The sequence below is a fragment of the Impatiens glandulifera genome, chromosome 1 (assembly GCF_907164915.1).
Source record: "Impatiens glandulifera chromosome 1, dImpGla2.1, whole genome shotgun sequence".
Taxonomy (NCBI): Eukaryota; Viridiplantae; Streptophyta; class Magnoliopsida; order Ericales; family Balsaminaceae; genus Impatiens; species Impatiens glandulifera.
In genome coordinates, this window is record NC_061862.1 from 151,520,700 (window position 1) to 151,531,739 (window position 11,040).

The window sequence follows — 11,040 nt, forward strand, 5'->3', positions numbered from 1 at the left end:
CGGTCTCCCCCACCTTTTTCCTTGTTCTCCTTGCTAGACTTCGGCCTATCCGTGGACACTTTCAGCTCGATCAGTCTTTCCGCGACCGCAATGGCTTCGGAAACATTCTGCACTTTGGCTCTCTGGAGCTCTAGTTGCGCCCATGTCTTCAGACCGTTGACGAATGTGAACAGGGCCTCCTGTTCGGTGAGACTTGGCAACTCGAGCATCAGTTCTTGGAACTCCTTCACGTACTCCTTGATGGACTTGTTGTGCACGAGTTGGCTTAGTCGTTTCCGAGCTTCAAAATCCGCATTTTCTGGGAAAAATTGGCGTTTGAACTCGGCCTTGAAATCTTCCCAAGTCTCCATTCGTAATGTGCCTCGTTCGATGTCTGTTTCACGCCTCCTCCACCATAGAAGCGCCATGTCTACTAGGAAGAAAGGTGCTGTATCCAACTTAGTTCGATCGTCGAGTATGTTGGATGCCCGAAAGTACCTTTCCACGTTCCAAAGGAAGTCTTCAACTTCCCTTGCACTCCTTAAACCCTTAAATGGAGTCGGCTTGGGAACATCCACACGATGAGGTGCCGCACCTCGAATTTTCCCTCCATTTAAGCCAATCCGGGCTTCGACCGCCTCTAGCCTTCCCATCATCTCCCTCCGGAAGGCGTTGATCATCGTTTGGAGTTCACCCCGGACTGTTTGTAGTTCACCTCGGACTGTTTGTAGTTCACCTCGGACTGTTGCGAGGATCTCGTTCTGAATAGCATTGACATCACCTCGAACCATTCCAAGCACTTCGTCCCGAATGCTACGATTTGAGTTGTTGATGATGCCCATGACTTCATTCTCCAATTTTTCACTTGCCTCGTCCAACTCCGCCACCTTATCGGCCACCGTGCTGAACTCCTCGAGAGCTTCTTGATGCTCGCTCATGCTTTCCTCAAGCCGGGTCACCCGCGCTTCCATGGCAGCATTCCTCTCAACGGACCTTCCCCTCTTGGGCGCCTTGTCCTTTTGTTCGCCGGTCGGAACCTTTGTGACGTTCGATCCTGAATCCATTTCTTGCAGCGTGAGTGCGGAAGTACAAAATGCTTGCTCTGATACCACTTGTCACGGGCTAACTTTCGAATGCTTGATTTTCCTCGATCCCGTGCGGTCCTAGATTAGTATTGCCACAATGCTAACTAGTCAACCTGTTTGAAAGTGCAAGAAGGAAACTTTAGAGTGAGAGTGAGAGCTTGGAGAATAAGATTAAATTGTATTACTTGGTGCTTGGCTAAATGACCAAGGCTTGTTTATATACAAGGGAGGAGATCATTCTAGATACTCCTTTATCCTAGGTCTTTCTAGAGCCTTATAATATTTAATTACATTTAACAAGTCCTAGAGAATTCTAGAGACATCTTTAAGATATTTACATTAAGTACTTCCTAGAGAATTCTAGAGAAATCTTTGGAAGGAAGGACCTGGGCACTTCTAGAATGTTCTAGAGAACTTTCTAGATATTTCTCTTTTGTGGGCTGATTTTTCCATCCAACTTAAGTGGGCCGTGACACTAGGGACGTGATCCAAGTATTAAAGGATCTCTAGAATGATCCTAAGGTCAAAGCCCATCAATAACTACTTATCTAGTGAAATGGGGAGCTTTTGTCCTTAGATTTTCTTTAAGTAACCCATGTGGCAACTTAAAGAAAATTTTATGTTTTAGCAAGGTGCCATTGCTCTCCATTTGGAACATCACCAAAATGAGGTGTGGTGACATAATTCGGCCATTAGGAATTAAGAACTCCTGGGTTATGACACGCTATTTGAATTTGAATTCAAAATGTCTTGATTTACACTTCATTTGAGCATTCCCATCCCTGTACCCATACATTAGGTATAAATATGTGCCCCATCAAAAAAATAAATAAATTATACCTATTAATTTATACCTCTATTCTCCAACCATCTCAGGTACAAGTGTTACTATTTCAGGGTCCTACCATCCACATCATCTAATTCATACCATATTTTTTTATTCAAGTAAATCTTGTTTCATTTTTAATTATATTAATTTGTTTAAATAAATAAAACTAATATTTATAAATTATATTAAAAAATTAAAAAAATCAATAATTTTTAAAAATAATTTTGGACATTAAATTGTCAATAATTTGTGTATTAAATTTTGAAAAATAAAAAATTTTAATTAAGAAATGAAAAACGAGTACAATGTTAAACTAAATCACAATAATACATGAAAAAATACACCACTAAATCATATTTTGTTACTAATTCTGGTAACGCTCCCAAACATGCTCAATCAAGTCCGATCCAAGTTGTTGATGCATTTGCTTGTCATGTAGTGCAGCCCGTCTCTTGCTATACTCATTAAATCCTCCGACGGGACCTTGAAATATCTCTGGAGTTGTATTGTTTTATTATTTTCAAATTTTTTTCTTCAGATTTCAAGTAGATACAATTTTAAAAAGAATATGAGATAAAATTAGATAGTGTGTGAGCATCTATTTATAGATTTTATCTAAATAAAAAAAACCTGATCATATGTATAAAAAAACTGTAATAAAACGGTCATATTTTCAATGGTCATTTTTTTCAAATAAAAGAGATCCACATTTTATCAATTAAAAAAAATTAAAAATCAACAATTTTATATTTTTAATTAAAAAGTAAACAACATGTCAGGTGGGGACCACTTTTTGGCTTACTTTTCTTCATTTGTACCAGTAGTAAATATTTGCTCTTCTCATTTATCTCTCCACAATTATATCCATACTCCCATTCATGTATCCAGGTACAATTTGTCTCCACATCATATTTCCACCCACCGATGGGATGCTCTTACTTAGCAATTTGAATTTGAATTCACTTTTGCCAAGTATTTCCATGCTTGGTCGGTTACACAGTCGGATCACCGATTGGGTCCATAGGTTAAATATATCGACTTGACCTTAACTTTGACATTGAAATGGATCTTAAATTGGAGATTTACACGGTCGGACTCGGTGGGACTCAGTCGAACCCTTGGTCGACGGCCTCTAGTCGGCCTCGGTCGGATTCCCCAATCCCTCGATTTTCCAAGAACTCCTACAAAATGCTAGATTAGTTAGTTAACTTGTTATTTTGTGTCTTATACCCTTTACGATTATAATTAAGAAAACCTAATTAAACTAATCTAATTAAAGAAAATAAAAAATTATAAAAAAATATTTTCATTCTTTTTTATTTATTTATTTTATTTAAGACAATTAAAACACCTAAAATATATTAAGTATAATAATTTTAATTTAAACTAATTTTCAGTTTAACTTATTACAAATCTGAAATCCATTATCTTTGTAATACCAGTTGCTCCAAAAATAATTTATCGTTTAATCTGTGCAATGAACCCGTATATGAATTTTGAATAACAATAAACTCAGAATTTATTAAAAAGATTAACTATAAAATTGGGACTAAAAAATTAGTGTCTACACAATGATCGTAGTTGTCTGATATTGTCTGATATGTATAATTCATAATGTTATTATAACGACGTTTTATGAGATTCATTTGTTGAAATTTGTCGGTATAGGCTATGTACCGACAAATAAGTTTATACATGTCGGTAAAGAAGCTTTGTCGACATATTTCATCAAATCTTTTGATATTTCCCCAAAATAACGATTAAATAACCTATTCGGCTTTTACATATCCAAACTGTGATCAGCCAAATTAGAATAAATACAATATATGCTAAAATTTCATTAAATAGTTTATGTCGACAGATCTAATCAAATTTGTCGGAAAATGTTATGCCGATAGATATGTTTAAATTTGTCGATATAACATATACCGAAATGTTTATACATTTGTCGACCAAGAATCAAATACCTTTACCGACAAGAGCTATACTGATAGATGCCGATAGGTTCAGTAATTGTTGGTAAATGTGTATTCTCAACAGATTTAGGAGTTTTACCGACATAATAAACTTTTGGTAAACTCTCATTTTTACAAGTGTGTATCATTTATAATGTTATTATTATGACGCCTTTTAAGATTCGTTCCAGAAAACCGGTGGAACGGTCGAGGAGTTGATCGTTTTGTTGAATTCTTACTAGTTCGATAACGTATTGAGTAACTTGATTATATTATATTTGTATTTATTTTTTATGTCATTTTTTTTGTTATTCTTAAACTATTTTTATCATTTTTAATATATATATATATATATATGAATTATTTAATATATATATAAATTAAAAATTAATATATTTAACACAATATTTAGTAATTATTAATTATTATATATATATATATATATATATATATATATATATATATATAAATCCATAAGATATAACATAATCTATATATTTTATGTTTTCAACCAAATTAATTAATATATGTACCATGAGTTTAGCTTTTTTTATATATATATAAAATGATAAATATAAAGCATGATATTCTTGATCGAAATATTAATTTTGTTTATAACAAGTAAAATATCAATTTATACTCGCTCAAATAGATTTAGAAGAAATACTTTTAGAATTTGAAATGCCTAATTCAAATGACAAGAATGAGGAAGAAGGATCTCAAACCTGAACCAATTCCCAAACTAATCTAGTTTGGCGTTCAACTTCCCAAACTAACCTCCGTTCATTCCCAAATTAACATAATTTACTATTCAAACTCAGTTTTTTTTAATTTAATTAATTAATTTATTACATTTAAATTCATTATATATATATTTAATTTTTTTATAAATTTGATGTATTTAAATTATTATTCGTACATATCACAATCTAACAATACTTTCAAAGATGTAGCAATATGATTTTCACCCCATACCTAATGAATCATATTAATGTTCCCAATAGCACATGATTGAGAAAAATATATTAATCTTGTTCCCAATGAAAATTTGAAAAATTTGAGAAAAAAGAAAAACCTACGAGGTCAAAGTCAACGTATTCGAACCGAAATGAATAACTCACAAAGGACAATCATTTGTGAGTGGTGTGACCAAGAATATTATACGAAACGCAGCCAACAATGTCCCGAAGAAAATAGTCAATAATTTAACGAAATGGTGATGGTAATCATTTTTATAAATGGTTAATTACTATATTATTATGGTTAAAATATTAAAAATTTATTAGTATTTATCAATTGTTTATTAGAAATGAGAAAATCAAGTTCTTTTACACGATATGAACTCAACTAGAACATATAATGAAAGCCAATCTCGAGAAACCTTCCTAAATTGATTCTTAGTCTTTTGGCGGGTTAAAGCATGACTAAGGTGGTCTAGAGAATAGGGCTCAATTGCATAACCGTAAGGGTTCGTGCCTTATGGCAGGGCGCAGGTCGCTCATCTTTCATCTCCGACATAGGTCGATCTCGTACCTCCCTACCGTTCAAAGTCAAATTATTCTAAGATCCATTGATTCCATTTTCTATGGTAATTTAACTACAATTCTGGAAGATGTTTGTTGACGATCCCTAGCTACAATCCTAGGGACATCATAAATAGTACAGCGACTCCTACTTTTTTGCCTGCCCGCCTTTCTATATTTTGAGGGACCCCTCATATCGAGAATTCGAGGCTTTCTGGACTCATCAGACTAGGAACAAGAATGTTGCGTCGAGGCTTCTTGGACTCATCAGACTAGGAACAAGAAGGTTGCGTCGGACGACAGAAGAGAATAAATTATTTCACCACCACTGAGATTTTCTGATTTGCATAGCATCATATGCTCTTGATATCAGGGATTACATTTACAAAATAAATCCAACATGAATGCAATAAGTGGAGCATTTAACACCTGCTAAAGACATCATATAAAATGGCTACAGTTCCTAAAAAATCATATATATATATATATATATATATATATATATATATATATATATATATATATATAAAAAGATGAAATTAAAATAATCAAATAAATACATAAGTAATAAAATATTTATGAAAAATATAAAAATAAAGAGTTCATTGATTAATGAAAAAGAAAGAGAAAATATATTAATATTTAATTAACAAATATATAAATTAAAAAATAAAAATTAACTATGATTTACTAAAAAGACTAAATGAGCCAATTTTTGATAATACATATGTTAATCCATACGTCTAAATGAGCTAGTTGTACAAGTACATAGGTCTAAAAGAGTTTTTTTTCCAAATATAAATTTAATATCAAAACAAATTAATACTATCCTTTCTCTTTTTCTCTCCTGTTGTCCACGAATTGGGCATCTTATCAAACTCTAGTAGTGTTTCGTCCAAATCCATCTGAGTGAGCAAACCCCGCATTTTTATCTGCCATAAAAAAAATCTGGTGTTGTAATTCAATAATGAAATGTCGTACTTGATACTTGACATCTCCAAAAATAGATATAGTCCAAGAATAAAAAAAAGTTCAAGGCTCTGATACCAATTGTTAAAAAATAGGATACAAATATGAGACTAATCCAGATAAAGAAAAGATGAATATAAACCAATAAAGCACGTAAATAACATAAAATTTACGTGAAAACTCAATACAGGAAAAACCACGAGCAGATGATGAAAATTCACTATAGTTAAAATAGAATATTATAACTTAGAGAAAGAGAAAAATAATGACAAATATTTTGTGTGAATACTATGAAAAAACTTTAATTAAGACCATATATTTATATGTCACATAACTGGACCTACTAGGCCCAATATCACAAAATAAGCGAAAGTATGGGATAGTCGTTAAAGAAAATCCTTAAGCTAAGAAACAATATTGCATGACTTTTTGACATTAGCTGGGGAGACGGTAGAAATACACTATTTTGGCATGATCCCTGGTATGAGGAGCAACCGCTAATCAATAAAGAGGAATTCAGAAACTAGAGGATCAGACGGGACTGTCTAGCTTCCAAAGTCAATGACATTAAAGAAGGACTATGGAATTTGTTTCTTAGACGAATACCAATGGGGCGACACATTTTCAAACATATCAGTAACATCCAATTCAACGAAAGAATAGACGTTCACCGATGGAAAGCCGAGGAAAATGGGAAGATGATTTCAAGCAAAGTGTGGAACACCATCCGAGAGAAGGAGCAAACAGTAGATTGGGCTAATCTGGTCTAGTCGACAAAGGTTATCCTAAGACACCAATTCATCATACGGCTTGCATTTCGGGAAAGGCTAAACATGAGAGATCGCGTCAGGAAGTATATGGAAATTCCGGATCCAAGTTGTCTACTGTGTGAAGTGAATGAAGAAATAATAGATCACTTATTTGGTTGTTACACATCGAAACCATGAAAGAAGTTTTTCAGAAGCATGGATATGGTTAGTCTGCCTACAAAATGGAAAGAGATAAAAAAAAGGAAGCCATACACAAAGCAAATGGAAAATGTTTCAAATCAATTGTTTTCAAAAGCGGTTAAATACAAACGCTGAGAAGTGTATCCATGATTGAGCAAAACTGGAAACTAAGTTGGAACTGGAAAATCACATTCAAAGAAGTCACGAGAACGGAAAATTGTTTAGTCAAATAAACACTTTCAATTGTTTGTGTGTTGTATAATTCATTTGTTTCAAACTGTTACGAACTAAATTTTCCTAGGCTTGTCTAGGAAAATACAGAAACTCATTTGGTTTTTTTGCTCTTTTTGAGAATTTTTAATGAAATAACGTTAAGTCGTTTTTCTTAAAAAATAAAGTTAGAATTTTTTTTGTGGAAGACGATGTAGCGTCAATATAATAAAAGTCATAAAAAGGCAAAAGAGTTACATGAGTTTAAAGAAAATCAAAGTAAAAACAAACTGAATGAGGTACAAAAAAAGAGAGATAAAAGATGACAAATGAGAATTAAGAATTAAAGTGCAATGAAATCAGTGGTCATGGTGACTTTCTCGTAAGCGATGTTCCAGTTATTACAGATTAACCAATTCTTCTCGCCCGTGAGAATACGTCTCCACGTTCGAATGAGGGAGTTACCGTCAATGATAATATTGTTTCAGACTGTATCCGCATTGTTGCGGACACCTGAGAAAGCTCTAGCGTTCCTCTCTATCAAAATGTGATAAATAATGTTGGTAAAAAAACACTTGAAGATATTGGAGCTGAAATCGTTGCTCTTGGTCTTTATGATGACGAGGTCCTTAATGTCGGTCCATTCGTTTAGAAAGCTGAGGAGGCTCATTGATGTGGAGAATCTGCGCCAAAGCAAGGAGGCAAAAGAGCAGTTCCCAAGGAGGTGTTCAATGACTCTTCATTTTCCAGAAAAGAAAGCAATTAAGATTTTATTTTATATTATATTATTATATCATGATTATAGGCACATGCCCAATCAAAACTCATTTAAGTAAACATAATCTAACAATGATATCAACCTTATAAATAATTTAAGGATTAATAAATTCCTATTAAATAGTTTGTTTCCATTAAATATTCATTCACAAATACAATTTTTTTTAACTAAAAGATAATATAGAGAGAAAGATTTGACAATGAAGGGTTATTTAAGCATTGTTTGCTTCTTATTGGTGTTGCTTTGATCATATCCAGCACATGTGTGAAATTTACTAATTAGTTTGTTACCTACAAATAATTTGCTAATTTTATGTTGATTGTATATTTATTTCATTTTATTTGGATTTTTAGGAAAGCAAATTGATCACAAAATCATGAATGTTAGGTTTCCAAAAGGTATAGAATGTGTGGTGCAAGTTAATGAATTTCACTTATAAAAATTGTGATTGTATTAACTTCAATTACAATTGTGTTTTGAAATGTTTGTATGTTTAGTTAAATGATGTGGTTGAGTAAAACGATGTTTTAATCTTTAAATTTAAATGTATATGTGATTAAAAATATATTATAATTAAAATAATAGATATGAGAAATATATATTCTTTAAATATATAAGAAACTAGAATGTGCTGGAATCATGTCCAAAAACAATGTTTCTACATATATCTAGAAACTCATGGAAGTGAAATAAAATAAATTAAAAGACAAGTGTTTCATTAAAAACAAAAAAAGCATATGGGTGAAGTAGAAAAGGCCACCAATCACCACAAGTTATAATCCACACATCATACTACCGACATACCGACCTAAAGATTGGCTCTATCAACAACTATTCATATCAAACGGTTACACGTGTCTTGCTTCTTATGTCGGTATCCATCACTCATCATGCACAAACCGCCACATTTTTTCCATCACCCCAAACTTCTTCTTATTATATATGTACGTACTATACTCTCACTTATTACATCTACAACAACAACCACACAAACAAGAAGATATAGAAATGACTTCCAAACAGGCCGGCGAGACCAAAGATTACACTGTGAACAAGGCCGTCGAGGCGAAGGACTTCACGGTGAATAAGGCCGGAGAGCTTAAAGACTTTACTGTCCAGAAGGCTAAAGAGGCGGGGGACATGGCCGTCAAGGCAAAGGATTTCACTGTGAACAAGGCCATCGAGGCGAAGGATTACACCATGAATATTGGGTATGATTTTTCTTATACCAAAATTTTCAGTATATAAATTTACATATATGATTTTAACTAAGTTAGGTTATGTACAAATCATTTATCTATTATGACATTATAACACATTTTTAACAATATTAGTAACATACATTTATTAAAATTATAAATAATTTTTGATTTTTTACCTTATTTACACTAATTAATAAGAATAGTCTCATTCATAGATTGAAAAAAGTATTAATTGACTATTAAAAATAATCAAATCTCATTAATAAAATTCCATATTTATTAATATTAAAAAATGTATTATTGACTATTCTATTATATTTCATTAAAATATTATTATTTTTCTTTATTGGTGTTCTTTGATCATCTCCTATTTATTTGCTAATTTTATGTTGATTATATATTGATTTCATTTTATTTTGATTTTTAGGAAATGAAATTGATCACCAAATCACGAGAAACTCAAGAGAGTCAATAATTGCGAAGAATATACCATTTGCAATAAGTTGGCCTTATGTTAGGGTTTCCGAAATGTGGAGTACTTATGTGTTGTGAATAAGAGTACCAGATTGTATCTGTACTCCCTGTTAATGAATTTCATTTATAAAAGTTGTGATTGTATTAACTTCAATTTCAATTTGTTAATGTGGTTGAGTAAGATCATATTTATATTGTTAAATGTAAATGTGATTGGATTGTGATCCCATTGTTCTAGAGAAATCAAATATGTTTAATAAAAAAATTTATGCAGGTATGAAATAGTTGTATGTGATTTAAAAAGATGGATCAAAGAAGGTTAAAATAAAATTTCAAAAGAAAATGGTAAATTACAAAAATAAGGATATCGATACTTCCAGGGTCATCAATTTGCATTAGATCTATAATTGATGTAGTTTGAGTTTATTTATTAATGATAAATTATAAAATAATTTACTCTAAATAGTTTTTATTTTTAGTTTTATAGATTTTTATTAATATAATACTATATTTACTATTCACATTAATTATCCACTTCAATATTACGCGTCTTTTAAAATGTTGAACTTTTTATATTCTATCAAAGTAACAGTTTTTTTCTTATAAGATGACTTATCATTTGTATATATTCATGTACTAAAATAATAAATTAAAATATTAAGCTTATTTTTTTTAATATATATATTATAGTTAAAAAAACTTCGAAGTCCTTTCGGCCTCCGAAGAATTAGTTATTTTATCCCAACAAAATTAGTTCTAAAACGTGTGCACTCAAAAAATAACCTAGAAAATCTCCCTCCAATCTGTCCTCCCCAATCATTCTCCAAAACCTAGAAATTTTTATAGTCATCTTCTGCGTAGTTGGACGCGACGACGAACCAAGGCGGTAAGTACTCTAGTCAACACTAGTTCAAGTCGTCTGATACGATCGTCGTACACTTATGTAATTTCTTCTTGTCGTCTGTATTTTTTCCCATTAAAAAGACTCATCTGTATAAATATTTTAAAATGATATTTGTTGCCCAATTTAGGAAACCTAGATGCCTCATATAGTTGAAAAATCTGAGCTTGCAGTTAATCTTGCAA